This window comes from Mauremys mutica, chromosome 8 (genome assembly GCF_020497125.1).
Source record: "Mauremys mutica isolate MM-2020 ecotype Southern chromosome 8, ASM2049712v1, whole genome shotgun sequence".
Taxonomy (NCBI): Eukaryota; Metazoa; Chordata; order Testudines; family Geoemydidae; genus Mauremys; species Mauremys mutica.
The window spans coordinates 5,681,205-5,708,134 of record NC_059079.1 but is presented as its reverse complement, the minus strand read 5'-3'; the positions used below and the strand labels follow the sequence as shown (position 1 = coordinate 5,708,134).

General features: G+C 46.6%; 1 long non-coding RNA gene across 1 annotated transcript; it reads left to right on the top strand.

Annotated features, from left to right (window-relative positions):
• Nucleotides 1–1,929: 1,929 nt before the first annotated feature.
• On the top strand, nucleotides 1,930–26,523 carry LOC123375499. The gene is made up of 4 exons (XR_006581492.1): nucleotides 1,930–1,963; nucleotides 2,372–2,462; nucleotides 9,181–9,223; nucleotides 26,254–26,523. It is a non-coding gene; the product is annotated as an uncharacterized LOC123375499 (long non-coding RNA).
• The last annotated feature ends 407 nt before the right edge of the window (nucleotides 26,524–26,930 follow it).

The following is a 26,930-nucleotide window of genomic DNA, read 5'->3' as shown; positions in this document are numbered from 1 at the left end:
CCTGCAAAATTTTTGGCGATATATGTATATATATATATAAAGTTTCCTGTCCCGAATTGGGACAAAAAGTCAAAATCCCTGAGTTTTCTATGAACTGAAAACCCATCCCCAAAATTTTGGTTTGGATTAGTTGAAATGTGCTTTCAAACATTTCCAAACGTTTTGTTTTGACTTTGGACCATCTTTAATGTTTTTAAACTCCGAGTAGCTTAAATAGCAAGACAAAAAGTCACTCCGAACTGGAATTTTTCCTTCTGAAAATATTGAAACGAAACATTTTAACATTTTCAAATCTTTTTTTCCCCAAAAAAGTTTCAACTCCACAATTTTTGTCAAAACTGAACCTTTCCCATGACAATTTACAGTTTAGACACATTGGGATTTTCTGACAAAAATAAAAAAGACGTTTCGAAAAACTCCCAACCACCTCTGGTTGAAACCCTTCCCCAGCCCTCTGGAGAGGCACGAAAACATTTCCCCGTGTTTACATTGTGGTTTGGTGTATCTTGTGCTGTGTAGTAGAAATAATGACCGTGACATTGCGTACTATGTATTCATACAACACCTAGTACAGGGGTAGGCAACCTATGGCACACGTGCCAAAGGCGGCACACGAGCTGATTTTCAGTGGCACTCACACTACCCGGGTCCTGGCCACCAGTCCGGGGGGCTCTGCATTTTGATTTAATTTTAAATGAAGCTTCTTAAACATTTTAAAAACCTTATTTACTTTACATACAACAATAGTTTAGTTAGATATTATAGACTTAGGGAAAGAGACCTTCTAAAAATATTCAAATGTATGACCGGCACACGAAACCTTAAATTAGAGTGAATAAATGAAGACTCGGCACAGCACTTCTGAAAGGTTGCCGACCTCTGACCTAGTACAATTAGACCATGAACTGGTTGGTCTCTAGGTGCTATCACAATATAAATGTTAAATAACATCTTTTGTGTGTGTGTGTGTGTGGAGATCAAATGCTTTTGCTTTGCCTTGGAGTTTAACTGTCTGCTACTTGCTGTATCTAAAGCCAGCACACTCGGAGAAAAGGATAACGATCATAACAATAGTTACTGTAGTGGAGCATGTCCCCATTATGCTCAGAACAAAGAGACAGGCCCCACTCCAAAGAGCTCAGGTTCTGATACCGACTTTCCCAGGTGATATGGGGCAATGATTACTGTTGTGTATTTGGTTGTCATGGTTTTGTTGCTATGGCAACTGAGTTAGATTATTATGGGTTAGCTCAACCGGTTTCAACCGGCTGAGGAGCTCTCTGTATATATGTAAATAAAATGGAGGTTTTGGTTAGCTGCCTGCTCTCTGGCCTCAAGTGATTACTTCCTACACCGGCTGCCCCAAGGATATAACAATTACTATTTCTAAGGTACTGTTCTCAGTCATGAGCATTGGGTCTTCTTCCCTGGTACAAGAAGCGAATCAAGTTCGTATTGTTTTAATCTTCCTGGTTTTTAATATCAGTGTCGGACATCACAACCAGGGCAGCTTTTTTGCCACCCCAAGCGGCGAAGCGACGAAAAAAAAAAAAAAAAGATAATGCGCTTCATTCTTCGGCGGCAATTCGGCGGCGGGTCCTTCGCGCCGAGAGGGACTGAGGGACCTGCCGCCGAATTGCCGCCGAAGACCCAGAAGTGCCGCCCCTTTCCATTGGCCACCCCAAGCACCTGCTTCATTCGCTGGTGCCTGGAGTTGGCCCTGATCACAACCATGTTCTTCAAAGAGCTTTCCTAGTGCCTGGATGGCCCTGCCTCTAACATGGCCTGATGGGGGCCAAATTAGAATACCGCAGGAGGGGTACATGTGATACGCATAAGGTGGGCTTTGTAAGAAGAGGGGGTTGGTTAATGAAGAGGGGCCTGGATTGTGACATAGGTCACCAGGATTCTAGTGGATGCTCTGGCAATGACCTGTGGTAAGATCTGAGACAGGTCCCTCTGGGTATGTCTACCCTCTAGCATGAGTATGTCTATTTGAGCTGGAAGTTACACCTTCCAGTTTCAATGCAGACACACCTTCGGTGCCTGTTTTGTCCTCCCACCATTGGTCTTTCTCACCTTGTTTGTGTGCATTATGATAGTCTTTAACTACACGATCCACAGGCATCCTGCCTCATTCAGTACACAAGACGGATGCACAAGGGGGCCAAATGAACGTTGCTTGGGCAATGGGCAATGTCTTTTCCCAACTTTTGCGTGCTTGACTTTGCAACCTAAATAACGTTCTTTTAACACGGGTTTTTCTGTGTGTGATTATATTTATACTCTGTGTACCAAAGGCAAAGTCACAAGGATCTTATGATGCACCTATGCTTACCACGCATTATTTGTCATTGTACATTACCAACAGGTGTGCTGGGTGCTGCAAAGAGAGCATGTCGAGGACAAGTCCTTTCTCTGAAGCGTTCCCAGTGGAAGTGGTGGACTTGGCAGACTGATAAGTACGTACCATTCACAAGGGGCAAGGAAGGTTATAGGGCCTAGATGTATGATGATGTGGCTGCTCACTTTACGCCGTGTTGGTGTTCCTAATGGATTTCTTTTTCATTTGAAGTGTAGAGGTGATGGCCACCATGCTCATAGAATCATAGAATATCAGGGTTGGAAGGGACCTCCAATCCCCTGCTCAAAGCAGGACCAACCCCAACTAAATCATCCCAGCCAGGGCTTTGTCAAGCTGGGCCTTAAAAACCTCTAAGGATGGAGATTCCATCACCTCCCTAGGGAACCCGTTCCAGTGCTTCACCACCCTCCATAGGCGGCGGGTTATATTCTTTTATGGCGCCAAGGCTCCAGCAATATTCAGGGCCGGGAGCCCTGCTCCACCAATATTTGGAGGTGGGTCTCTCCCAGCCCTGCCTGGAGCAGGCCCCGGCCTCCGCTTGCCACACCAACCCCCCTCCGCTTCTCTGCCTGAAAGAAAGCAGCGCGTGCCTCTCCCGTGCCTGCTTGTGCTGCCGGTGTAGCACATTCCTAGGCGGAGCCCTGCTCCCCACAGCAACTGCTGTCTGCTGCCCCAGGGTCCCACTGCCCCCCCAGCCGCTAATGGCAGGGCAGGCTGCCCTTACCCTGCCCTTCCGCCCTAGCCCTGAGCCTCTCCAATGCCCCAAACCCCTCAGCTCCAGACAGAGCCCTCATCCCCCCGCACCCTAATCCTCTGCTCCATCCCTGAGCCCCCTCCTGCATCATGAACCCCTCATCCTCAGCCCCACAGCCCTCACCCCTGCACCCCCTCCTATCCCCAAACTCCCTCCCAGAGTGTGTACCCCCTCCCCCTTCCCACACATCCCCTCCTGTCCTCAAACTCTCTCCCAAAACCTGCACCCCCTCCCTTTGCACCACCTCCCACCCCCAAACTCCATCCCAGAGCCTGCACCCCTCACCGCCTCCTGCACACTCACCCCCTGCCCCAGCCTGGAGCCTGCACCTAGCACCCAAACTCCATCCCAGAGCCTGCACCCCTCCTGCACCCTAATCCCCAGCCCAGGACCTGCACCCCAGACCTCCTCCTCCACCCAACCCCCTTCCCAGAGGGGGGGCAGAGTTTGGGGTGGGCGGAGTTGGGGGGAGGGTTCTGTGCACCATCAACATTTCTACAAACCTGCCACTCATGCCACTCTCCTAGTGAAAGTGTTTCCTAATATCCAACCTAGACCTTCCCCACTGCAAATTGAGACCATTACTCCTTGTTCTGTCATCTGCTACCACTGTGAACAGCCGAGCTCCATCCTCTTTGGAACCCCCCCTTCAGGTAGTTAAAGGCTACTGTCAAATCCCCCCTCACTCTTCTCTTCTGAAGACTAAACAAGCCCAGTTCCCTCAGCCTCTCCTTGTAAGTCATGTGCCCCAGCCCCTGATCATTTTCGTTGCCCTCCGCTGGACTCTCTCCAATTTGTCCACATCCTTTCTGTAGTGGGGGCCCCAAAACTGGACACAATACTCCAGATATGGCCTCAACAGTGCTGAATAGAGGGGAATAATCACTTCCCTCAATCTGCTGTCAATGCTCCTACTAATGCAGCCCAATATGCCATTGGCCTTCTTGGCAACAAGGGCACACTGCTGACTCATTTCCAGCTTCTCGTCCTCTGTAATCCCCAGGTCCTCTTCTGCAGAACTGCTGCTTAGCCAGTCAGTCCCCAGCCTGTAGCAGTGCATGGGATTCTTCCATCCTAATTGCAGGACTCTGCACTTGTCCTTGTTGAACCTCATCAGATTTCTTTTGGCCCAGTCCTCTAATTTGTCTAGGTCACTCTGGACCCTATCCCTACCCTCCAGCATATCTACCGCTCCTCCCAGCTTAGTGTCATCCACAAACTTGCTGAGGGTACAATCCATCCCATCATCTAGATCATTAATGAGGATATTGAACAAAACCAATGTTGATCAACACTGTGGCCTGAACCAGTGAATTCCAGAGCCCAAAGCCTGCAACTTGAGCTAATGGGTCAAGCCTCTGTAACTCAGGGGGTGTAACTCGAGGCTGGAGATCGAGACAAAAGGGGTATTGGAGCTGGCATCGTTTTGACAGGCACAGAGGGAATATGGAAGGACATTTGGCATTACCTGTGCAATGAAGAGTCTTGAAGGCCAGGAGTGTTGCGTTTGGCTGTAGCTTTCTGGACAGACCGGGTGAGGGTCAGGTAGCTACTGAGGAGGCTTGAGAGGAGGTGGTGGCAGTTGTCTCGTCAGAAGATAATCAGGATCTGAACCAGAGAATTAGCTGCCAGGATGGAGAGGAGGTGTTGGATTTTAGAAATGTGATGTATAAAGAAGCAGTGGGTCATGGTGATAGCTTGGATGTGGGGAAAGCAGGAGAAAGAGGAGTCAGAGATTACCCTGACCTAGCTGGCCTGAGGGACATGAAGAATGGTGGTGTGGTTAGTCACACTGGAGAATTGGAGCTATTTCAAAGAGGGATTTGGAGGAAAGGTGAGGTGTTCAGGTTTGGCCCTACTGAGTCTGTGATTGCAGCAGAACATCTGAGACGACATCACAGAGACAGTGAGTACAGTGGAGTTGAACAGCGGATGATAGGTCCAGCATGGAGAAGAAGATTTGCAAGTCAGCCACATAGAAATATGTTCAAAAGAGAGAGACAGAAATATGAGGTCACCAACTGATAAGGTGTAGATAGAAAGTAGGAGATGGCCAGGGACAGAGCCCAGGAGAACTCCTACAGAATGTGGTTACATCATATCGAATGTAGGTTTTTAAACCATACTCATCAGCATAGTATCTAAGCACCATGGTATCTCGTGAATAAAGAGGATGGACCGTGCCCCTGACACTAGTGGGGGAAAATATTTGAATAAATCTGCAGGATAAATTAATGATAAGCATAAGGGGGAAGTGTTCTTCCAGTGCCCATCATTGGATGGATCACTAATATTACAGGGAGAATAAATCCTGGAATTATTGGCATTCTTATTCCTTTTTAAGTGCCATTATCAACACAGGATTCTGGGCCATAGTGGGACTCTGAGGTCTGGGCTGGGTTTTTTTTGGGTGGGGGGGAGCGGGGGGGTTAAGAACCACTATGTTGTCTGACTCTGTTTGGGTTGCTGTTTTGGCCTGGTGAAACACCCAAGTTACAAGAAGAGTGAATTTGGTCAACTTAATTTGGGGCTCTCTGGTTTTGTTACCGTGGAGAAGGGGAGATGAAATGGCTGGATACAGCACGGCACTGGGAAATTATCTGGTTTTGCAAAAAGTAGTGGGCAGAGGTAGGAAACAGGAAGGCGGCCTAGCACTCCTGAGGTGAATAGTTCAGAAGTGGCCATGTATTATTTTGGAAGGGGTCACAAAGTAGGGTATAAATTCATGTACACCTTAAGTTGTGACCTCATAAAAATGACAAATGGCTAATGGTGCAGATAACAGAATTCATAAGAGAAATTTATTGGCCACTCTTGTGGTATAAATATATTTATACCATACTAGTGGGAAATAAAAATACATCAATAAATCATATTATATCTACAACTATACTAATAGCATGAGTAGCTATAGGTATAACCAACATTTTTATACCGGTAGACACCGCCTCTGGCAGAGTGCATATAACAGCGGCATAATGCACTTTATTTTCCTCAGTTAGAGATGGTCATGCATATCCCGTTTGTGAGTTATATAGATTGAGGTTTATGAGTTATGGGCCCTACCCCTGCACATGAAGTAGAAATGTACAATCCATTACTACCCAATGTTCTTTTAAAACAAAAGAGTAGCACAACATCAAATTCACTTACCACCGAGGTTACATCTACACTCCATACTCTGGCCCTGACTCAGGTTTGAGCCCAATCCACACTTCCGTCCACCCGCAAATCAGTCTGACTCAGATCAGCAAGCACCCAGGTCCTAAGACCCTGCCAGGGCTCGGGGAGGGATGGGGGTGGATCAGAGCCCAAACCAGCTGGGATTAGGTCGAAGCCCTGTCGTTTTGCACTGTGGATGCAGCTCAAGTGGCAGCTCCAAGTCAGATGGTCTGCGTAGTGCAGTATGGATGTGTTAGCATAGCTGTGAGACCCGGATCCAGCGATTGTAAGCCCAGCTTGACAATGCAGTGTGAGTGCTCAAGTGTGGGCTTGGAAGCGCTGAGTCCACAAGCCCAGGTTGACGATGCAGCATAGACATACCCTTAGAACCAGTGCCAGCCCACTGCTGAAGTAGCACCAGTGTAAGTCAGAGGAGAACTGGGCCAACAGTATTTACTTCACTAGTAACTTACAAAAGTAGGACTTGCTTTCAAGAGATTTCATTAAAAAAAGTAGCAGTTTTCTAAAACAAAGCTCCAGCCAGGGCCCTGATCTTGCAAACTATTCTATGTGAGCCTGTGTAGAGGCCCCCATGGACTCCCGTGGGACTCCGTGAATTCAAGGGTTCACCAGTAGGGGAGAGGTTGCTGGCTCGGGGCCTAGGTTAGGAAAGATATTAACATTTCCCTGTCTCCCAAGGGTAGGGTGACCACATAGCAAGTGTGAAAAATCAGGACAAGGAGTGGGGGGTAACAGGCGCCTATATAAGACTAAGCCCTGAATATAGGGACTATCCCTAAAAAAATCAGGACATCTGGTCATCTTACCCAAGGGGGTTGTGAAGCTTGATTGATTAAGGCTTGTGAAGAGGTTTTTTTTAATCCCCCACCCATGGTGGCCACCATAGAAATGCAAAGTCTTGTAACAAGCTTGTGGCCACGTGTGAACTTCACAGCTGTCCCTGTACAGAACACCACAGCATCTAAGAACCTGGCCTGATGCCCCTTTAAATCAATAGAAAGTCTCTCATTGACTTCACTGGGCTATGGATCAGACTCCAAACCCACTTTAAGAGGTTTATGATGCACAGCTGAGAAAACCTGAACAGAAAATCCAGCAGAAAGGGCATTGGCTCATAAACACATTAGACAATTTTTTACACTTTCCTAGATTTCAAGGCCAGAGAGGACCATTATGACCATCTTGTCTGACCACCTGCATGACACAGGCCAGAAAGTTTCAACAATGATTCCTGAAGCTAGCCTAATAACTTATGGTTGAACTAGAGTGTTCCCTTTGGAAAGAGACCCCGTCTTTATAAAGAATCCAGTGAGCTGGACTCTATCGCCCGCCTCAGGAAGTGGTTGTAATGGTTGATGAATCTCACTTACAAATCTGCATCTTGTTTGCAGTCTCAGCTTTGCTGACTTCAACTTCTGCCCACTGGATATTATTGTGCCATCACAGAGTGCACTAAACAGCCTTCTGATACCTTGCTACTGTGTAGGTAATTATAGACCATGAACAAGTCACTTCTCAGCCTTCTCTTCACTACGCTAAATAGATTGAGTTCCTTTACTTTCTCGTTGCCAGGCATGTCTTTCAGACCACGAATCCTTTCGGTAGCTCATCCCTGAATTCTCTCCACTTCTTCGACATTCTTTATACAGTGCGGACAATCAAACTGGGCACTCCAGTCCACAACTGGGGGTTGGACTAGATGACCTCCTGAGGTCCCTTCCAACCCTGAGATTCTATGAGATTCTATGAAAGGCCTCGCCAATGCAATATACAGAAGTAATATGTCCTCCCTACTGCCACTCGATATTCCCCTATACATACATCCAAGGATCATGTTAACCTTTTTGCCACTGGATCACACTGGAAGCTCCTTTTCATTTGGCTGTCAACAATCACACCTAAATCCTTTTTGGAGTGACTGGTTTTCTGGATGATTGCTCCTGGAAGAGCTGGGAGTACCATCAAAAGTTAGGGCGGTTGTGACTTCTCTGATCACTGACGTTGCTGCAGCATGGAAAAGGTCACAGGCTCATCTGGAAGAAGCCCATAACCACTTTCTACTGGGTGATTACAAGCAGCTGGGTGGTAATTACTAGGTTATTGATACAAGTGGGAGGTTGTAAGTGGGAGGAGCCAGAAGCAGAGGGAGGAGCTCAGACTGTGAGTTGTATGAAGCCACGTAGAAGGCTGCAGCTGCAGTATGTCTATGTCCTGTTCTGTCTGCAGAAGAACTATGGACTAAAAGGTGCACGAGGTGCAAGGGAAATGGCTTGTGCGTGTTTATGACTGTGAGGTGACAGTTGTCCATCGCTTTCCGTTTTAGGACCCTGCTTTCAATTGCTTGTAATTTTGCCCAAATTTCACTGTTTGGGGCTGAAAGTTTCCACAGCTGTGTTGGCCTCAGGCTGAATTGCTTTGGCAAATTTCAGCAACAATGGCTCAGCTGTTTCCAAAAACGAGACTGAAAAATTCTTATAACCATTTTGTTGAGAAGCTCCACCACCATCATCCTTTGGGGGTGGGGGCTTGAAATTTGGGAGGAGGAATTACCTGCACGTCAGGGACACTTAAATTGCTTAATTCAGCCATTCCCTGACTTGTGAGTGTTTGACTTTGCAGCTTTAGCATTCTTTTCCCAGACCTTTTATTTTTCCTGCAGTTTTTATAACAAGTAACAGGTGCCAGCCCCAAAGGAGATAGCATCTGATCCAGAACTCATTGAAGACCATGAAAAGACTCCCATTGAAATCAATGGGCTTTGGATCAGACCCATATGGAGGCCTTAGGTTTTCCAGACATGTATCATTACAATATCATTCATCAGCACTGAATTCACTTTGAATCAAATCAAATAAACCGCTTCTTGTCTTTATCTCAGGTTTCAGTGACTACAGATTTTCACCAGGGCTGTGATTTATGTGGTACGTAAGGGTACGCTGCATTTTGGGGGAAGGGGGGAATAAAAAGGAAACAGTCTAAATTGTTAGTTTCACACCATATTTAGGCATCATTATTCAAATACCAGCTTGCTTGACTTTACGGAGTGAAAAAAGGAAAGAAAAAAAAAAGATTCCTTCCTCCTACACAATGTAATAAATTGCTCTAGTGTTTTTACACACATTCAGCTAAGCTCCCCCTTTTAAAAAAAAAGTAGTTATGAATTTGTTTTCCAAATGCATTTTTTATCATGCATTTTATCATCTTTATTCCAATAATAAGAAAAACAAGAAATAACGCATTGTTCTGTCAGAAGGAGAGGAGGGGCTGGAATCCACTAGGGAGCCTTTGTTAAAATGTTTAAGTATTAATTTATTTCATGATGAATTTTCAACTGTCATTTTCTTAATAGCATGCACATGAAATAATCATGTCTTAAAACGTTCGGTAATTGAAGGACATTTTCATTTCATGATCACCAAGGGAATCCTAGTTTGAACCTTCATGATTTAAGGATGTGTGCACAGAGTGGGTTGTTTTTTCTTCAATTTCTTCTCTGTTCCCATCTGTTTTAATAATTCCTTCCCAGTGGATCCCGACACACACTTACAATTCTTTAATTTTGGATCTAAAAGACTCCAGATCCTGCTCCTTCTGCCCAGTGTATCACGGAAGCAGAACAACAATTGGATTAGCAACCGGGGGAGGTATTCTGGCGGCCCCCACCCACAATCAGAGCCCCAGGGTGCCCAGTGCTGCACAAACACATATTAACACCCAGTCCCTGCATTGGGAGAGCTTATAACCAAAATATACAAGTCAAAAGGTCTCCAAGTGGCCAGAGGGGTCTGTTCATGTCCAACGCGTTCCATGAATAGGCCTCCATGGAGAAGACAGGTGAAGCAATATAGGGAATGGAATGAGAAGAAAACTCAGCGAGTGGACACTGATATTTGGCCATTCGTAAAATGTCCTAGCTTCATGATCTTCCCCCACGGTGCCTCGTTAGTACTAATATCTGGCTTATATAGCTTGTTAACCATCATAATCTATTTTAATACACTCTCCTAGAGGGAAGAGCCATGGCATACAGATGGTGTGGAAGAGGCCTGGTTTTAAGGGCTGCTTAATGAGTTGTTACTCTGAGGTTCTAGCTACATTAGAGAAACTCTCTAAGCTGAGGCTAAAGATGGTTGTGTGGGTGAGGCGCTGGCTGGAGACCCAGAAGATGTGGTTCAGTTCCTGGCTGTATCCCAGACTCCCGCAGTGACCTTGGGTCAGTCACCTCATTGCTCCGTGCCTCAGTTTCCCTTTCTGTAAAATGGGGGGTAGCAATAAGTCTATTCGTTCAGCACAACAGGAACACAATTTGGATGAAGTGACAAAGCACTGGTCCCTGGTCAGGAGCAAGAAAAATCCAAGCTGGAAATATACCAGAACAGCCCTTGTGTTTTGAAAAAATGCTCCTTCCACCTCAGACACAGCCCTTTCACAAGGTGTGTGGGAGGAAGGCAATGTTCTGAATACTGGAGATGGGGTGATATCTACTGCCCAACTCATAAATAGGAGGTGATTTGAGCTGGATCCAAACTTTCTGACCTTATTTCTTTAAGGAGGCGGAGACGAACCAAAACCCCAGATCTAAACACCCCCTGAGCCAGAGCTCGAGCTGAACATCTTGGCTTGAGCCCATCTGTATTGCACAGACGGGCTGCACCTTCCCTACAGAAAGCTTCAGTCTCCAGTGTGACAAACACCACATTTGTCTCCGGCCCAAATATTTGCCCATCAAGAGGAAACAAACCAAAGGCAATTGGTCGGTGATTAAATGAGCCCTTTGCCTTTGGAGGGCTGATCAACTTAAAAAAACATTGAGGTGTGAGGCTAATCAATGAAGGCGTTCTCTATAGCAGTGTTTCTCAACCTGGGGATCTAGGGTTGTGGGACAGGTTGAGAGCGGTCGCCACAGGGCCAGCATTAAGGGGTAAGAAGCCAGGGGGCCTGCAAAGCTAATTTACATGTTTCAGCCCCGGCCAGCTGGCCCCTGGCCCTGGTCCCAGGCAGTGGGGCTCAGACCCAGGTTTGGGCTTCAACCCCATCGCCCGAGGCTGAAGCCCAAGCTTGAGCTTAAAATGGATGTGTGTGTGGCGGGGGTCATAATTTTTCTTTAAGTCCAAAAGGGGTCACCAGCACCAAAAAGGTTGAGAAACACTGCTCTATAGCATCCATTGTGCACTCTAATTCCTGATTATAGCTAAATAGCAATTCACCCTGACAGTGTACGGAGCCTTTGAAATTTTACCCTTAAATCTCCTATTTCCCTCAAGTTATTATCAAGTGAGCACTTCATTTTCTTTCTTCATAGGTGCAACTTCTGCTTTTGGCAGCGGTATGGTGTAGGTGATAGCGCACAGGCTTGGGAAGCAGACCTGGTTTCTAGGCTGTCGTTTGACATTGACTTGCACAAGGCACTGAACCCCTCAGTTTTCCCATCTGCAAAATGGGGATAATGATACCCATGTCTGTAAAGTGCTCCTGAAAAACAGCTTGATTCGGGCCTATTGAACTGAGTGGCAAAGTTCCCGTTGCTTTCCACAAGAGAAAAATTAGCTATGTAAGTGATTGGTGCTATATGTAAGCAAGATCTTTTATTCGTTTTTCTGCTTCGTCCAAAGCCTGGCCTTGTTAAGTCTTCTCTTTGGGCTGCACCACCCGGATAGGACTTCAAAGCCTTGCCTTGTCTAAGATACACAGACGGCAATAAAATATAATTATTAAAATTCCAGCACACACTTCTCCCCGTGGGGACAGGAAGCAAGAACATAGATCTGACAGCTGTGTAGTCACCCTGCTTAATGCATAACTGGAAGGTGCCCAGATTCTATGGTGTATTCTGTGTGGAATAGAACAGATCCTTTAGCCCTCACTGAAAATCCCACTCCCAAGTTTTAACATGGATAATACTCCACGGGTAAAGTTCCTTAGCCCCTCCACCCAGGAAACAACAATAGCTTCTCATCCGCATTAAGGCCCTGAAGAGGGTGACCAAACAGCAAGTGTGAAAAATCGGGATGGGGGGGTAATAGGAGCCTACATAAGAAAAAGACCCAAAAATTGGGACTTTCCCTATAAAATCGGAACATCTGGTCACCCTAGCTCCGCACTAAAGCCCAGTGAAGTCAATGGAACGATGCCTGTTGACTTCAATGGGCTTTGGCTCAAGCCCAGAGAGATTTTGGCATGAAATTCACCCCAGGCAGAAGGCCAGCACAAGACTTACGAACCCCTTCAGATTCCATGTAAATCCTCTACGCAGGACATACCCCCGATGCCTGTAAATGTCACCCATGAAACCTAATGCTGTTGCTGCACAGCGGAAAATGAGAGCAATTACTCTGCTAACACTATAGCTGAGAGAGCAGCAAATTACATCGTCTGCATCTGAATCCTTGCCCCAATTAGTTACTTTAAAAAAAAAAGATGTTTATCATGATCAAATTCATCTGTGTTCCACCGCGGATTGAATTTATGCACAGTGCCCAATCTGCACCCTGCCTGGTAATTTAATTTGTATAAGCGAAGGTTCGTAAGGATGTTATCTTGTGGGGGTTTCCCCCCTCTCCTTAAAAGCAAGCTGTACTTTTAATTTGCTGCAGGCTTTGGAAAAGAAGGTGTAACTTCAGCTCCAGACTAATTAAAACTTACTCCTGCATAGGCAGCTAATCAGCTCAGCTCCAAAGTGGGTGGTCTAAAAAGTGAGTTTAACAGACCAGACAATGGTTTTTCCCAGTCGGGGTTTAAGTTTGAATTGAATAAGGCACTACAATACCGTATGTCTTCGTTGAGCAACTGCCCGGCTTAGCAGCGGCACCTTTTTACAGGGTGATTTTGTTTTTATTAGCGGCTACCCTTGTTTGGTAAGAGGGCAAGGGATGAATTTGAGCCAAGGGATTCAGATTCGGATTTTGACCCGACCGGTTGGATTTTCAAACGCTCACAGCTCTGGGCTAATTGCGCCCATCAGCATAGGTGGTAAGATGGCCAGTGCAGGGCGCTTTTGAAAACGCTGTCTTACAAGGTTCGCATCAGTTTGTTATGAAGACAGATGCCATGTGCAAATTTCTGAGCGGGTTCTGTATTGTGAACATCCCACATGCTGACGTTGCTTGGGCCCAGGGCTTATGGGTCAGCACCAGCTGAGCAAAGGACAGCAGTCTAGTACTCAGGAGACCTGTGTTCAGATCCCTACTCTACTATAGGCTTCCTTTGTACATGTTATTTAGGCCCAGATCCTCAAAAGGAGGCAGGTTCCTCAATCCCTGTGAGGATCTAGGCCTTAGCCTTGCTGTGCCTCAGTTTCTCATCTGACTAATGGAGATAATAGCACTTCCCTACCGGCCAACGGGGTCGTGAAGAAAAAATACATCAGGGCGAAGGGGGCCAGCGCAGAATCAGGGTATGCGATAAGACAGGATCTCTGGTAAAGGATGGAATGGGACCTTGCTTATCCTGTGTGTCTCCTTTCCAGGTGCTATGTGCTGCTTCACCCCCCATCCTGGCTGAGAACAGAATGAAGGAGCTGATTAAAGGGTGCATATGCGGGGGGGGGGGGGGGTGGCTCGTAGGTAGTGACACGCAAGCTTGCAGCACACCACTCTGTTCCTTTAAGAAAGGAGGGGTGTGAGCATCTGCTAGGATCTGCTGCCAAAATCTTAGCCGGGCCCCCAAACTGGCAGACCACACCCAAGTGGGTAGGGGAGGCAGGACCTTACCTGGGGAGGGGTGGGCTTGTGGGTGACACACTGGATGCGGCTGTGGGTGATGAGGGTGCTGACACAGTCTGCTGGGGGGGTGGGGCGTGACTTTAGGGAAGACACTGTATGCCCCAGGCGTCCCATGGGCGGAATACACTCACGGGTCGGTAAGAGGCTAGCGGAGTACCTCCGATGCTGTGTCAATAAGCACCGCAGAATAATAATCCCTAGCTCCTACCTCGCACGTGTCATCCCTAGCTCTCAAAGCACTCTACAGAGGAGGAAGTAGCATTACCCCCATTTCACAGATGGGTAAACTGAGGCACTGAGCAGTGAAATGACTTGCCCAAACTCACCCAGAACCAGGATTAAAACCCATGGCTCCCCAGCCCCCGTCCAGTGCTCTGTCCGCTAAGCTACACTCCAACGGAGGGCCCACTTTCCCCATTTGGGCCCGTTGGTGCTTTGCGACCCCTCTTCCAGCCAAGCTCTTGAGCCTGTGGGGATGAAGACGTAGGAAGCGGCTCCTTGCCCCGCCTATCCCCCATTTTCACAATGCAGGGTGGGGTTAAGCCTCAATCCTCTTCTGGTTCACGCACCCTCCTTCCCCTGCTCCTGTCCCCCAACTCCTCCTCCGGCCCCCACCTCTATTCCCCTCCGCTGCCACCACCATTAACACCGGCGAGGAGAAAGGAAGGAAGGGGAATGACTGATTGCCACTAAGAAAAGAAAGATTTATTAGTGTTTATCCAGAAATACCGGCTAGCCTGCTGCTGAGCCAACTGAGCACAGCAGGCTGCAGATTGGGGATTTGCACCAACTCCCTTCCAGGCAAGGCCATTTATCAAGCGCCAGGGAGAGAGGGCGAGGGAGGGGAGAGCGGCCTGTGCGGGCCCAGCGTCGAGGCAGGACGCGGGGGGGGGGGGGGTGGCTCGTGCAGCAGCGGCTGGGGGCCCAGTTCTGCGCACGGTTTGTGTCCCCTCGTGCACACTCCAGCTGCCGCGGCGGGAAGCCCGGGTGCGGCGTCTCCCCAGCCCTCTCTCTTGCTTTCTCTCGCTCTGACTTCAGCCCGGGCCGTGCGATCATTTTTCTCCCTCGGACTCGCTGAAGCAAGCAAGGCATGTCAGCGCCTGATGAAACCCCATTTTCACTGATTAGCTCCCTTAAAAATATTTCATTTATCAGTGCCAAGATTTAAGTACTTCCCACTTGCGGGCAGCCGAGTGTGTCCTGTTGACTATGTAACACGTCAATTTACATCGGCAGTGACAATGTTCTAGCAAGCGCTAATGTCCTCTCTTGCCTCCTAGCCGCCCCCCTCCCCCGCCCCACGACTCGAGACCAGCAAAGCTTAGGCCTATTTTCTGTCGGCACTGCCTTCTTCTCATCGGCTGAAAGAAAAGAAAGACGGGGTGGGGAGTGGGGGCTGAAGAGAAGCCCTGATGTGGCTCTCTCTCTGTGTTAGTCATTTGCAAAGTCATACATTTCCATTTCCTCCCACTCGGTTCCATTATTACTTGGGCCTCAAACACCTTTTGCACTCATTTATTCACAAATAGAAATGCAATTTCCTCTGATATTTTGTAAATGATACCTGGATGGAACTCCATTTATATTTTGCCAAAAGAGTTATTTCTCCTCCTTTGGGTTTGGTTTCTTTTTCTTTTCTTTTTTTATAAAACACCTTTATTTGCATCTCATGTGTTTGGTCCCCCCCGCCCGCCCCTTCAGCATATTAGCACACTCATGCAAAGAAGACATTCGCTTTGCTTTATTTCTCAATGTCCTGCTAAAGCTTTTTAACACACTGGGTTTGGTTTTGTTTTTTCTTTAAATACCAAAAGAGCGGAGGTGGGTGGAAGGGGGCAGGGAGTATGGGGCTGTCGGCTTTGCGAATGTACAAAGACAGAACGGCAGCATTAAGGCCACGGAGTATCGCGTCGGCTGAAATGAATAGGTCGAATTTACAGGGCGCTGGAAAAAGGGTGGATGAAAGAAATGGAATCAAGTCCAGCTCCATTTTTCAAGCTTGCTGACAAAGTGCATTAAATAAAAAGGATGTTTTTGGAGCCCTGTCTCCGTCAGAAGCCAGCGTTCGGCTGAGGCATTGGCTTCACGGCTCATACCTGGCCCCGCTCCCGCCTGAAATTTGATCGCAAAGCGGGGAGAGGTGAAGCAAAGGAAATGAGAAATCCAAGATCAGACTTTTAGGGAAATGTAGCCAGAATAAAAGGTGTGGTGAGGATATGTAAGAACACGTCTAACTCCAGATCCCAGAGGCCAGCTCTTCAACTAGCGTAGATTTGTGCAAGTTTTGGATCTGGCCAGTTTGCTTAAATGCTGCTCCATGATACAGAGCTCGACACAAAAATCCTTATCCAACCACAAATGTGAAAACTAATATGGCTACATCATGACAATTAGGCTATACAGAGATGGGGTTAAAAATCTTGAATGAGACTCAAGCCCCTGGTTTGGGCACCTTTGCCTACTTCAAATCACAAACTATTGGTTTCCCATTAAAAATCCCAAATCAGCGTATAAATAAAAACTGAGATGAACAAATGTCTCTGAAAACTCATTGTTGAAACACTTTGAAGGGGGCCAGATGACTCAGGAAACTGAAATGGGTCATCTAGCACCTTTGTGCCTAGGAAGCTAGTCCAATTGCAGTCCAGGTCAACAGTGATTGAAAGACTTTGATCTCTGGTGACTCACTGGTGGGCATTATGAAATGAGCTGTTAACTTCATGAATCATCAGTGCCTAAAGGACAAGGGTCCCCATCCGAACTAGGGGCCAGGTGGGAAGTCTCAGCAGACAAGTCCAGGACTGAATTACTCCCTAGCTCCTAGAATGTGGTCCTTCTAGCACAAGGTTGAGATCCACAGGCCAGGAAAGTGGAGAAACATCCAGTGTCTTCTGCAGTCCTGGAATTCCCAATTTTTCCCATTCATGGGTCTCCTGTCCCATTCACTCAACATACACACAAGGGTGGCACAAGCCAATCTGCTTTGAAAGTGGCTTCCCCAACTTCCAACGCCCAGGGGAGTAACAATGGTGGGTGTAGGAATCACGCTGGGCACAACTGTGTCCAGTAGGACCATAACTACCTACCTGTGAGCTGTAAGGACTGGAGATGGGCCTAAATTGCCAAGACCTGATCTGAGTGTTTGTCCATATTCAGGTGCATCTGAGCCCTTCGCTAAGGGCTATCATGCCCAAGGGTCTGTGCCCAGAAGGGGGTGCTGTAGAAGAACTGCCTCCATGGCACCAGCCCCACCTCCCCAAGACCCCTCTTCCTGGTTGGGGGTCCATGTGTATGAGGAAGGAGTCGAGGAAAGCTCTGGGCATCATTTCCCATGGCAAGCAGAGGGGAATCGGTGCAAAAGGTTAATATGCTGCCAACGGAGGCCCCACTCTGTGTCTTAGACCCTCCCTTCAGTGGGGGCTTGGAGAGGCTGTCCCAGACTTGGGAGCCCCCTGACAATGTGTCTCCAAAGGACCCACATTCCTTTGGAGATACATTGAACCTAGGAACCTAGGTGTGCAGGAGACTCGGCCTTCTGCACTATTTAATCCTCACGTGGGGGTATTGCACATGAGTCAGCATCCACTGTACACCACAAATAGCTCTGCAGAGCTCTGAGCAGGACAGCACAGACCAACTTGAGGTGGGCTGAGTCCATGGGATATGCTGCTGCCTAGATCCAGTGGCCACCAAGCCCCATCACTGCAGCCAGGTCGGGGGAAGCATCCCTCCCTTCAGATACTGGATCTGTGCGCAACATGGGCTGAATTTCATCCGGCTGCCATTCGTTTCCACTAGTCCAGATTCTGCTGGGGCACCCCTGTAAATCTGGAGTCGCTCCACTGAAGTCACACTGGATTCACACCAGTGTAAATGAGATTAGAATGTCTTTGTTAAAATTTCTCTCGGTTAGTGCTGAGAGTCTGGTTTGATTTTTAGTACTGTCAAAGCCAAAACCCTAGCACTGGCTCAGCCTTAACCTCAGCCTAATCTGGATCCTGCTCTTGTATCCCACCCAACTCTGTTTTCTGCTACACATAGCTTGTACCAGAGCAGAAATCATGCCATTTGTGACCTGCCTGAGCTCTTTATCAGACATTATTTTGGCTCCATAGGTTTCCAGATAACCCAAGTCATTCTTGTTACTGCTGCTGAAACCAATGCAAGGATCCCCGGGCTGGCGTTCCTACCCAAGAGATTTTAAATAACTGTATGTTAACTAAATCCTGGCACCATATTCTGTGGAGAGGCCAGATTAATTTTCTCTAGGAAATTATTTTAGCAAATTCAGCTTCCCCAGATCTCCCTCCCCAAGGTTAACGATGCTGGGAAATACTAAACGCTACATGTCCAGGAGATTCCCTTGTTTTGCTCACTGGCACAGGGATATTACCACCTAGAATGCTGCCTCCTTTCCTAGAAGAGAACTGAATGTGCCCAAGGAGGCACAGCAGGGGACGAACAGCCAATGTGGCCTTCTGGGTTTTGACACGTTGCAAGGGAGATAGTATCAGCCTGTTCCCTAGTACAGAATAATATTGCTCAGTAAAGCCAAATGTATAGCAAAGGATGTGAGTAACATGGCACCTGGCTCATACTGGCTCAACACTGGCTGCACACGGGGGACCAGATCCTCAGATGGTGTAAACGGGCATTGCGTTATTGACTTCAGTGGACCTGCACCTGCTTATAAATGCTGAGGGTCTGATGCCCAGGCTTTTAGAGCAGCATCTGCCTTTTATACGCTCGTTAGTTTTAGTGTCATTCGTTATGATTTTCTGCATGTAAGTGGTACATTAACGGTTAATTGCCGCATCTTAGAGCCTGCCTCAGTCCGCAGACCGACAGACTAATAAGGTGAGACATCACTGTGGAACAAAGATGCACTGATTTTATATCTGCACAATATAGCTGACAAACTATCTGAGATCCCTGCTCCTGGGCCTTTCATAAGCAAAATCTGCCCCAGGGGAAAAAAAACTGGACAATTGTCTAGTACAGGATTTCTTGCTCAGTCCTTTGAACATCTGGTATTGGCTGCCGTGCTCTATGGAATCATAGTCTGTCTGAAACATGAGGCATTTATTAAAAGAAATTGCTACAATTACAGATACAAACTGGCTTCCACACAACTTTAGTTCCAACTTTGCCTGCCTTATTTACCAGCAGCCACACACTAAACACCACACAGAGACCTCTAGTGGCTGAATAATATACTGCAAGTAAATATATTATACTGGTGGCTGTCTGAAACAGGGTACAAAACTTAGATGGCCTAGTGGTCTGACCCAGAATGGCAACTCTCATCTTTCCATTATGTGGCTGTTTTCTGCTAACAACAACAACAACAACAAAGGATTATCCTCAGACCCATCAAACTCATTTTCACTTGTCGCTTGGTGTAGAATTTGAACTAGGAGCTGCAGAGTTTAAAAACCTAGCATAGTAACTTGTGTGCTTTCATAGAATCATAGCATAACAGGGTTGGAAGGGACCTCAGGAGGTATCTAGTCCAACCCCCTGCTCAAAGCAGGACCAATTCCCAACTAAATCATCCCAGCCAGGGCTTTGTCAAGCCAGGCCTTAAAAACCTCTAAGGAAGGAGATTCCACCACCTCCCTAGGTAACCCATTCCAGTGCTTCACCACCCTCCTACTTTTCTGTGCCCTGAGAATTTAACAGTAAAAGCAGCAAAGAATCCTGTGGCACCTTATAGACTAACAGACGTTTTGCAGCATGAGCTTTCGTGGGTGAATACCCACTTCGTCGGATGCAAGTAGTGGACTATATATAGTGTACATATTGTGACAAAGCTCCTCCTCTACCTTGGTGGGTCCTGTGCTTATTGGCGGATTTGCTCGCCTCAGAGATCTTCCCTTCTGGTGGAACCCACAGTCTGGGTCAGCTCTTCCTGTGTCTGATCAGGAGTTGGGAGGTTTGGGGGGGGGGGAAACCCAGGCCCATCCTCTACTCCAGGTTCCAGCCCAGGGCCCTGTGGATTGCAGCTGTCTAGAGTGCCTCCTGTAACAGCTGCATGACAGCTACACCTCCCTGGGCTACTTCCCCATGGCCTCCTCCAACCACCTTCTTTATCCTCCTTCCTCCTGGTGACTGATAACGCTTGTACTCTTCAGTCCTCCAGCAGCACACCCTCTCACTCTCAGCAAATTGTGCCTCTTGCTTCCAGCTCCTCACACGCACTTCCTCTCCTCTGCTCTCCCTGGCCTGACTGGAGTGAGCCCTTTTATAGCATCAGAGGGGCCTTGTCAAGGTTTCCTCCCCCACTTTGAACTTTAGAGTACAAATGCGGGGACCTGCATGAACACGTCTAAGCTTAATTACTAGCTTAGATCTGGTAACGCTGCCACCAGCCAGAAATCAGTGTCTGGCACACTTTCTGTCCCCCCAAAACCTTCCCTGGGGAACACAGATCCAAACCCCTTGGATCTTAAAACAAGGAGAAATTAACCATCCCCCCCCCACCAATCCCTGGTGAGTTCAGACCCAATCCCCTTGGATCTTAAAACAAGGAAAAATCAATCAGGTTCTTAAAAAAGAAAGCTTTTAATTAAAGGAAGAAAAGGTAAAAATTATCTCTGTAAAATCAGGGTGGAAAATACTTTACAGGGTACTTAGATTCATATAGCCCAGAGGAAACCCCCTCTAGCCTCAGGTTCAAAGTTACAGCAAACAGAGGTAAAAATCCTTCCAGCAAAAATAAACATTTACAGGTTGAGAAAACAAAAATAAGACTAACATGCCTTGCCTGGCTAGTTACTTACAAGTTTGAAACATGAGAGACTGATTCAGAAAGATTTGGAGAGCCTGGATTGATGTCCCGTCCCTCTCAGTCCCGAGAGCGAACGAACCCAAAACAAAGAACACAAACAAAGAACCCCCTCCACACAGATTTGAAAGTATCTTGTCCCCCTATTGGTCCTCTGGTCAGGTGTCAGCCAGGTTTACTGAGCTTCTTAACCCTTTACAGGTAAAAAGAGACATTAACCCTTAACTATCTGTTTATGACACCTTAATTAGAGTCAGGTGCTTAAAGCCTCACCTGTCTCTTAGCAGGTTCATTGGAGTCAGGTGTTCTCATTAGCCTGGAGCAGCCCCTGCTCTGGTCACTCAGGGAACAGAAAACTGCTCAGCCAGTGGCCAGTATCTCTCCTTTCTACTACTCTGCTGTTCCCAACTGGCCTGGGTCTATCACAATATGTATAATCTGAAGGTAAGGGTGTGCTTTGCTTTAATATATTTTTGCACTTATTAGCCTACAGTATTTGCTTGTTTTCTGACTCCCTCAGAAGACATGGTGTGATACAAATTTCCTGAGCTAGTAACCACAGAAACGAGTTAAGTTGCAGCGCCATGGAGAACAATGGCAATAACTGATGGAACAGTCCTGTTTGTGAACCAGAGGTGACCCAACCGGATGTGTGTGAGCGATTAAGCTTGCCCACAGGTGCCTGTTTTATTTGATCAGCTAGCTGTGTGTGGGAATTCCCATTCATCCACGTTTGCACTGTGATAACGCTTCTGGCTTTAAAAGAAATCTAGGCATCCCTTTTTTTCATCCATAGACCTAAAAGAGATGTACACAGGCAAGTAGGTGTTCTTGACCTCATTATATCAATGGGGAAATCGAGGCACAGAGAAACATGCGACTCACTCAAAGAAGTCACAGCCTGGAATAGAAACCAGGATGCTCTCAACTCCCAGCTCGATGTCCAATCCTGTTACAGCCGTGGCCAGACACATACTATTGGTCTTAGAAGAAAGAAACAGTCACACAGAAGAAAAAAACGCAAACTTTTTGTTCTGGTTGACTTTGCTGTAACTCCCCTTGACATCTGAGCAGGCTGTTCAGAAACATCAGTGTCTTCTGTGCTTGTACTGATACAGGACTAGCACAATGCCCAGATACCGTGGTGATGGGCACCTTACACATACATGTATACTCTGCGGCGGTGACCAGCTTTTATCAGTTGTCATCAGCGTATCTTGATCTGAAGTAGTTAATGCTCTGTTATGCTGTTGGTGTGCAGAGCCTACCAGGCTGACCAACACTGTCTCGTTGTTTCTTTGTACTTCTCTGTCTGTCTGTCTCCCTCTGTGGTCTCTTGTCTTATACTTAGACTGTAAGATCTTTGGGCAGGGGCTGTCTTGCTGTTATGTGTTTGTCCAGCGCCCAGCACAGGGGGGTTCTCAACCATGGCTGGGGCTCCTAGGTGTTACCTCAGTACAAATAATCAATAATAACCTACAACATGGTAATTACAAAGTCAGATGCGGTAACATTCGCAAGTTTCCTGGTGAAAAACAGGGTGTGTTACTCATATCGCCACTCTCTGGGCCTGACCAACGCCAAGGGAGAGGTTCCCACTTAGGCCATAATGGTTGGAAAGGGCTCCGGAACATGAGTCGTGTAAGGATGTGGCTGCACTACACAGGGGAGAAAGCTGCCTCTTCACCGGCTGAGGATCACATACGCTTCAGCCCATGGAGCTGGGGCTGCCACCCCCTCTGGCAAGAGTATGGCAGCTGAATTAGTTCATTATTGAGAGACCAAGAACCGACACAGAGACAGTTCAAGTACTGGAAGGTAATTCATTCTTCCTTTTATAGAAATATGTGCAGTGTGTAGATAGGCAGCTAGACTACCTCTGCACTGTGAGTTAGGGGTGTGAGTCCCCATCCTGGTCACAAAACCTGAAACCTGACAAGTTATATTTATGTTACTGTAGGACCTAGGAACCTTGATAATGAACCCAGGCCCCATTGTGCTAGGTGCTGTACAAACACCAAACTAAATGACAGTCCTTGCTCTAAAGCACCCTTCTCTTTCTTCTTGCTCCATCTGGCTCTTCCTTCCAGCTCTTCTCCAGCTAGGTCCCGTCAGCATTAAACCAGAAATCGCCTGGTTCTTCTCAGGTGGGTATCAACCTATAATCGAGGTCAGCCTAGCCCCAGGATCTCCAGCCTGTGGGGCAAGTCCCCCGGTTAGAGCACCAAAATCCTATTCGGCATTAGGCCCATACATATTGTTAAAAATCTGTAAAATGGACATACCGCTCCTTTATTTCTCTTTTGTTTAACGCAAGTTCTCAGCGGCTGGGACGGTGTCTTACTATGTGCAGCACCTGGCACAATGGGACCCGTTGGTGCCACTGAAATCCGAATAACCAAACCAAACAACAGTCTCATGTGGTTTCAGCAGCAAACCAGGTGAGCACGGCCGTTTTGCTCTGAGATTTTGAGCCCATTCCACAGGAAAGTCACACTGTTTGTGGGGTGCAAGATTTGAACCCCACGGAGTAAGAAGAAGGAGACCGGTTGCATGAGCCCCAGGAAATGAGAGTGGCCGAGGTTTTCTGAGCTCTGCTACGGACCTCTGGGGTTTTGAGTTTTTTCCCCTCTCGTGTTTTTTAAGCTTAAAAAAAATGCTTCATTTCTCTCCCTTCCTCATTCTCCTGAAATCCATAAAACTATAATTAAAATGTCACCGTGAGACTGCTCAATATTTGTCAAAAGTAGGACTGTGGCAGGTACAGTTTGGGATACAGATTCCAAGCGAACGTAAGACTCCCTCGCTTCATGGACTTCAGTGGAGTTGTGCTGATTGACTCCACCAAGGATCCGGCCCTGGGATTTTTAGTTTTTTTGCTCATCTCTGAATATCTAAGGGGCCAGTTGAGAGACACATTTTCAGCAAGCTGCGTGTGGATATCATTTTGGACTACGGCAGTCAATCCCCGCCACCCCAAAGCTAGATTTTTAACAAAGGCTGCGTAGCCACATTTTCTTTTTTGTTAAAGAAACGTACATTTCAATTTATAGAATCTTTCCTTTAAATGCAGTAATAATACTTCATGCCTTCTATTTATCTCAGTGCAGCTTTTAACTGGTTGCGACTCAGTATTTATTGTTCAGCCAACCATTCCACTTAGGCAAAATGCCACTTAATATGCTCCATAAAGAAACTTTAGCCATTTGGCTCATGGTGCTGTTAATTTGCATCTCATTACCATCTCATTAGATTTACGGCTCCGATGGAAGCTTTCCACCCTCCCTGTTACCCTGTGCTTGAAATCTACAGGCTTTCCTTAATGCGGAGCGTCTCTGGAATGCTTTTCCTGTAGCGTTTGCAAGGTAGAATGTATTCAGAGTTGGCAAGATAAATATTGCATACACCCACAAATGGGTCTAAAGAGTGATGAAATGCAGAGGTTTAAATACATTGCTGATTATTAGACACAGTCCCTCTTATTCATCTAAGATTTGTGGATCTACAAACCAAACTCCTTCCCAATTTCCAGTCTATCATTTTCTTTAATCAGTACATTGGGCCCAGTCCTGCTCCCACAGACGTCAGTGGGCTCAGACCCAATAAACCAGTGCTATCGTTTTGACTCAGCCACCCTTTGAAAGTAGCAATAAGACATTTGACAGGCCAAGTGCTTGCATTCTATGATCAGACAAATTCAATCTAGACAGCCACCGCACCACTGAGCAGGGGCAGGATCTTAAAATATTTGGATTCATTTCATTTCTTGTGTCTCTGGTGATCATCTGCCGGGGATTGTAGCTGCACACCTCTGCCCCTGAAGAATCAGCCGTGAAACTGATGAGGATCATAATTCAAATGGATCTATTATCTTTGCGCTTTCTCCCCTATGTAGCAAGTGTAATTATAATCTAGTTAATTAGGTGCTCTGTTGATTTTGGTTTTGGTCTATTCCATACACCTACAAGCTCTTTGGGTCTCTCCCACTCATACTGAATCTTCAGACAAGGATAATAAAGTTATACAGATCTTTTGTTCTCAGAATGATTTGTCCCCAGTGATGTTTAGTCACAGAATGCTACAAAATTGCAAACAAGTTTAGCATCCCATTTTTACTCTGTACGATTTGAGGTCACTGCCTGTTCTGCAGTGCATATGCAAATATAGTAGGTTAAAAAAAAGGGATGCTCTCCTACGATTCATGGGTCACTTAATAAAATAAACATTACCCCCATTAAACATGCCTCAAAGAAAGAGGGAGAAAAACAAATACGATGGATTGTAAAACGAATGTGTTTTGCATTATGTATAAAATTTAATAATAGTCCCAGATTAGCCCCAAATACTCAGAAGTTTGCACTAGGAGCCCTGTTTGCTTTCCTTGTTCACTCAGAAATCCTGCTGCGAGCTTTGGAAGTCCAAGGACTCCAGGATCAGCACTTAGTGTGACGCTCTGTGATGGCATAAGAAGGGGCATAGCATTGGACAGCGCATGGTTATTGTGAGAGCAGTGACTCACCCTGGGAAGTGACCTAGTTAAGGGAACAAGGGCAGGAAACAAAGCAAAATAAAATTGTAAACCGCCAGCATTCACAAACGGTTGGATTCCTGTTTTCTCTCTTCCCATTTGTGCTTTCGAAGTTTCCTGTCCAAGTCCCGAGGCCCCTTAGCAAACACTGAAAGAAACCCAGACAAAAGTTATAGGATCAAGTCCCCCAGCTCGGCCATCTCCTCACAAACCACCCTCATTTCCCCCAGTAGACCACTTTGTGTAACGGACTCATCGTAAGCGACCAGCTACCCTCCTCCACTTAACTCCCCATATTCAGGAACATAAGGGAGGCTTGCCAAGCGCCCTGGCCAACAAATCCAGGCTCTGCTGGGTGGGCTTTTAAATTCAAAAAAGCCGCGGGTGTTTACAGTCAAGGATAGAAGTGTGGCCAGGGCCAATCAGAGGCGGGGCCAGGAGGGCCATTTGGCCTGGGCCTCAAGCTCAAAGGGGGCCTCAAATTTAGACACTTGTTAATTTTTTGGCATTTGATAAGTTTTGCAACTTGTTTTTATGCGCATCCCTCTCGGACCAAAATGTGACCCACTCTCGCAGCCTAGAGCTGCAAATTTAAGCAAAGAAGAGATGTGATTTGGTAAAAGACATAATTTTTTGTTAACTGATATAGATTTTGCCATATTAAAGAGTTAAAAGTGTTCATAAATATTAATAAAAAATAGATCGGGTCTGATGGCACAAGATTAGACCACGATGAACGTGTCCTCTCAGATCAGCTGATTATATAAACAAACCACTGCTAGTGGCTGGTGCTGGATCAAGTGTGTGTTGAAAGGGAGAGAATTGTCACATTTTAGTGTCTTTATAGTTTTACGTCTAGTTGACTAAGGAATTATTTGTGTGTGAGAATTCCTCATTATTATCTACTTTCTGCAGCTGAACAATTTCAGCAACAGTACAACAAAGAAATCTCAAAAGATCTCAGTGACGAGGTCATCTTCCTCAAACGAATATATTCCACAAACTTTACCTTGGATTGCAAGCCAAAGGAATTGCTTCAAGAAATACTCGAACTTGGACTCTCTGGGGTGTTTCCTAATATCACAATTGCATTGTGTGTTTTTGTCAGTTTGCCTGCATCAGTGGCTTCAGCTGAACGCACCTTCAGCGTGTTGAAGCAGGTAAAGAACTATCACTGTTCAACTACAGGACAAGAGCGTTTGAATGGGCTCGCCATGCTTAATATCAGCTGCGACATTGCTCGAAAGCTAGATTTTTCCTCAATAGTTAGTGCATTTACACAGAAAAAGGCTAGAAAAGCAATTGTGAAATAAAAAAATATTCAAATTAGGTCTCACTCTTTTTTTTTTGGTGTCTTATTTTGTTTTCATGTGTTGTCATTTTTTATTTTTATTATGGTGAGGGGCCTCAAAAGCTGGAAGTGGCCCGGGCCTCTCTGGACCTCTGAGAGGGCTTGGGTGTGGCTAGGCAGAGCACCAGTCTCTCAGTAGAGGGAACTGGTATGTTTCTTAGGCGATGACCTTGCAAACACATGCATGTTTGTAGTTTACTCAGGTGAGTGTCTGCAGAACAGGGTGGGTTTGACTATAAGC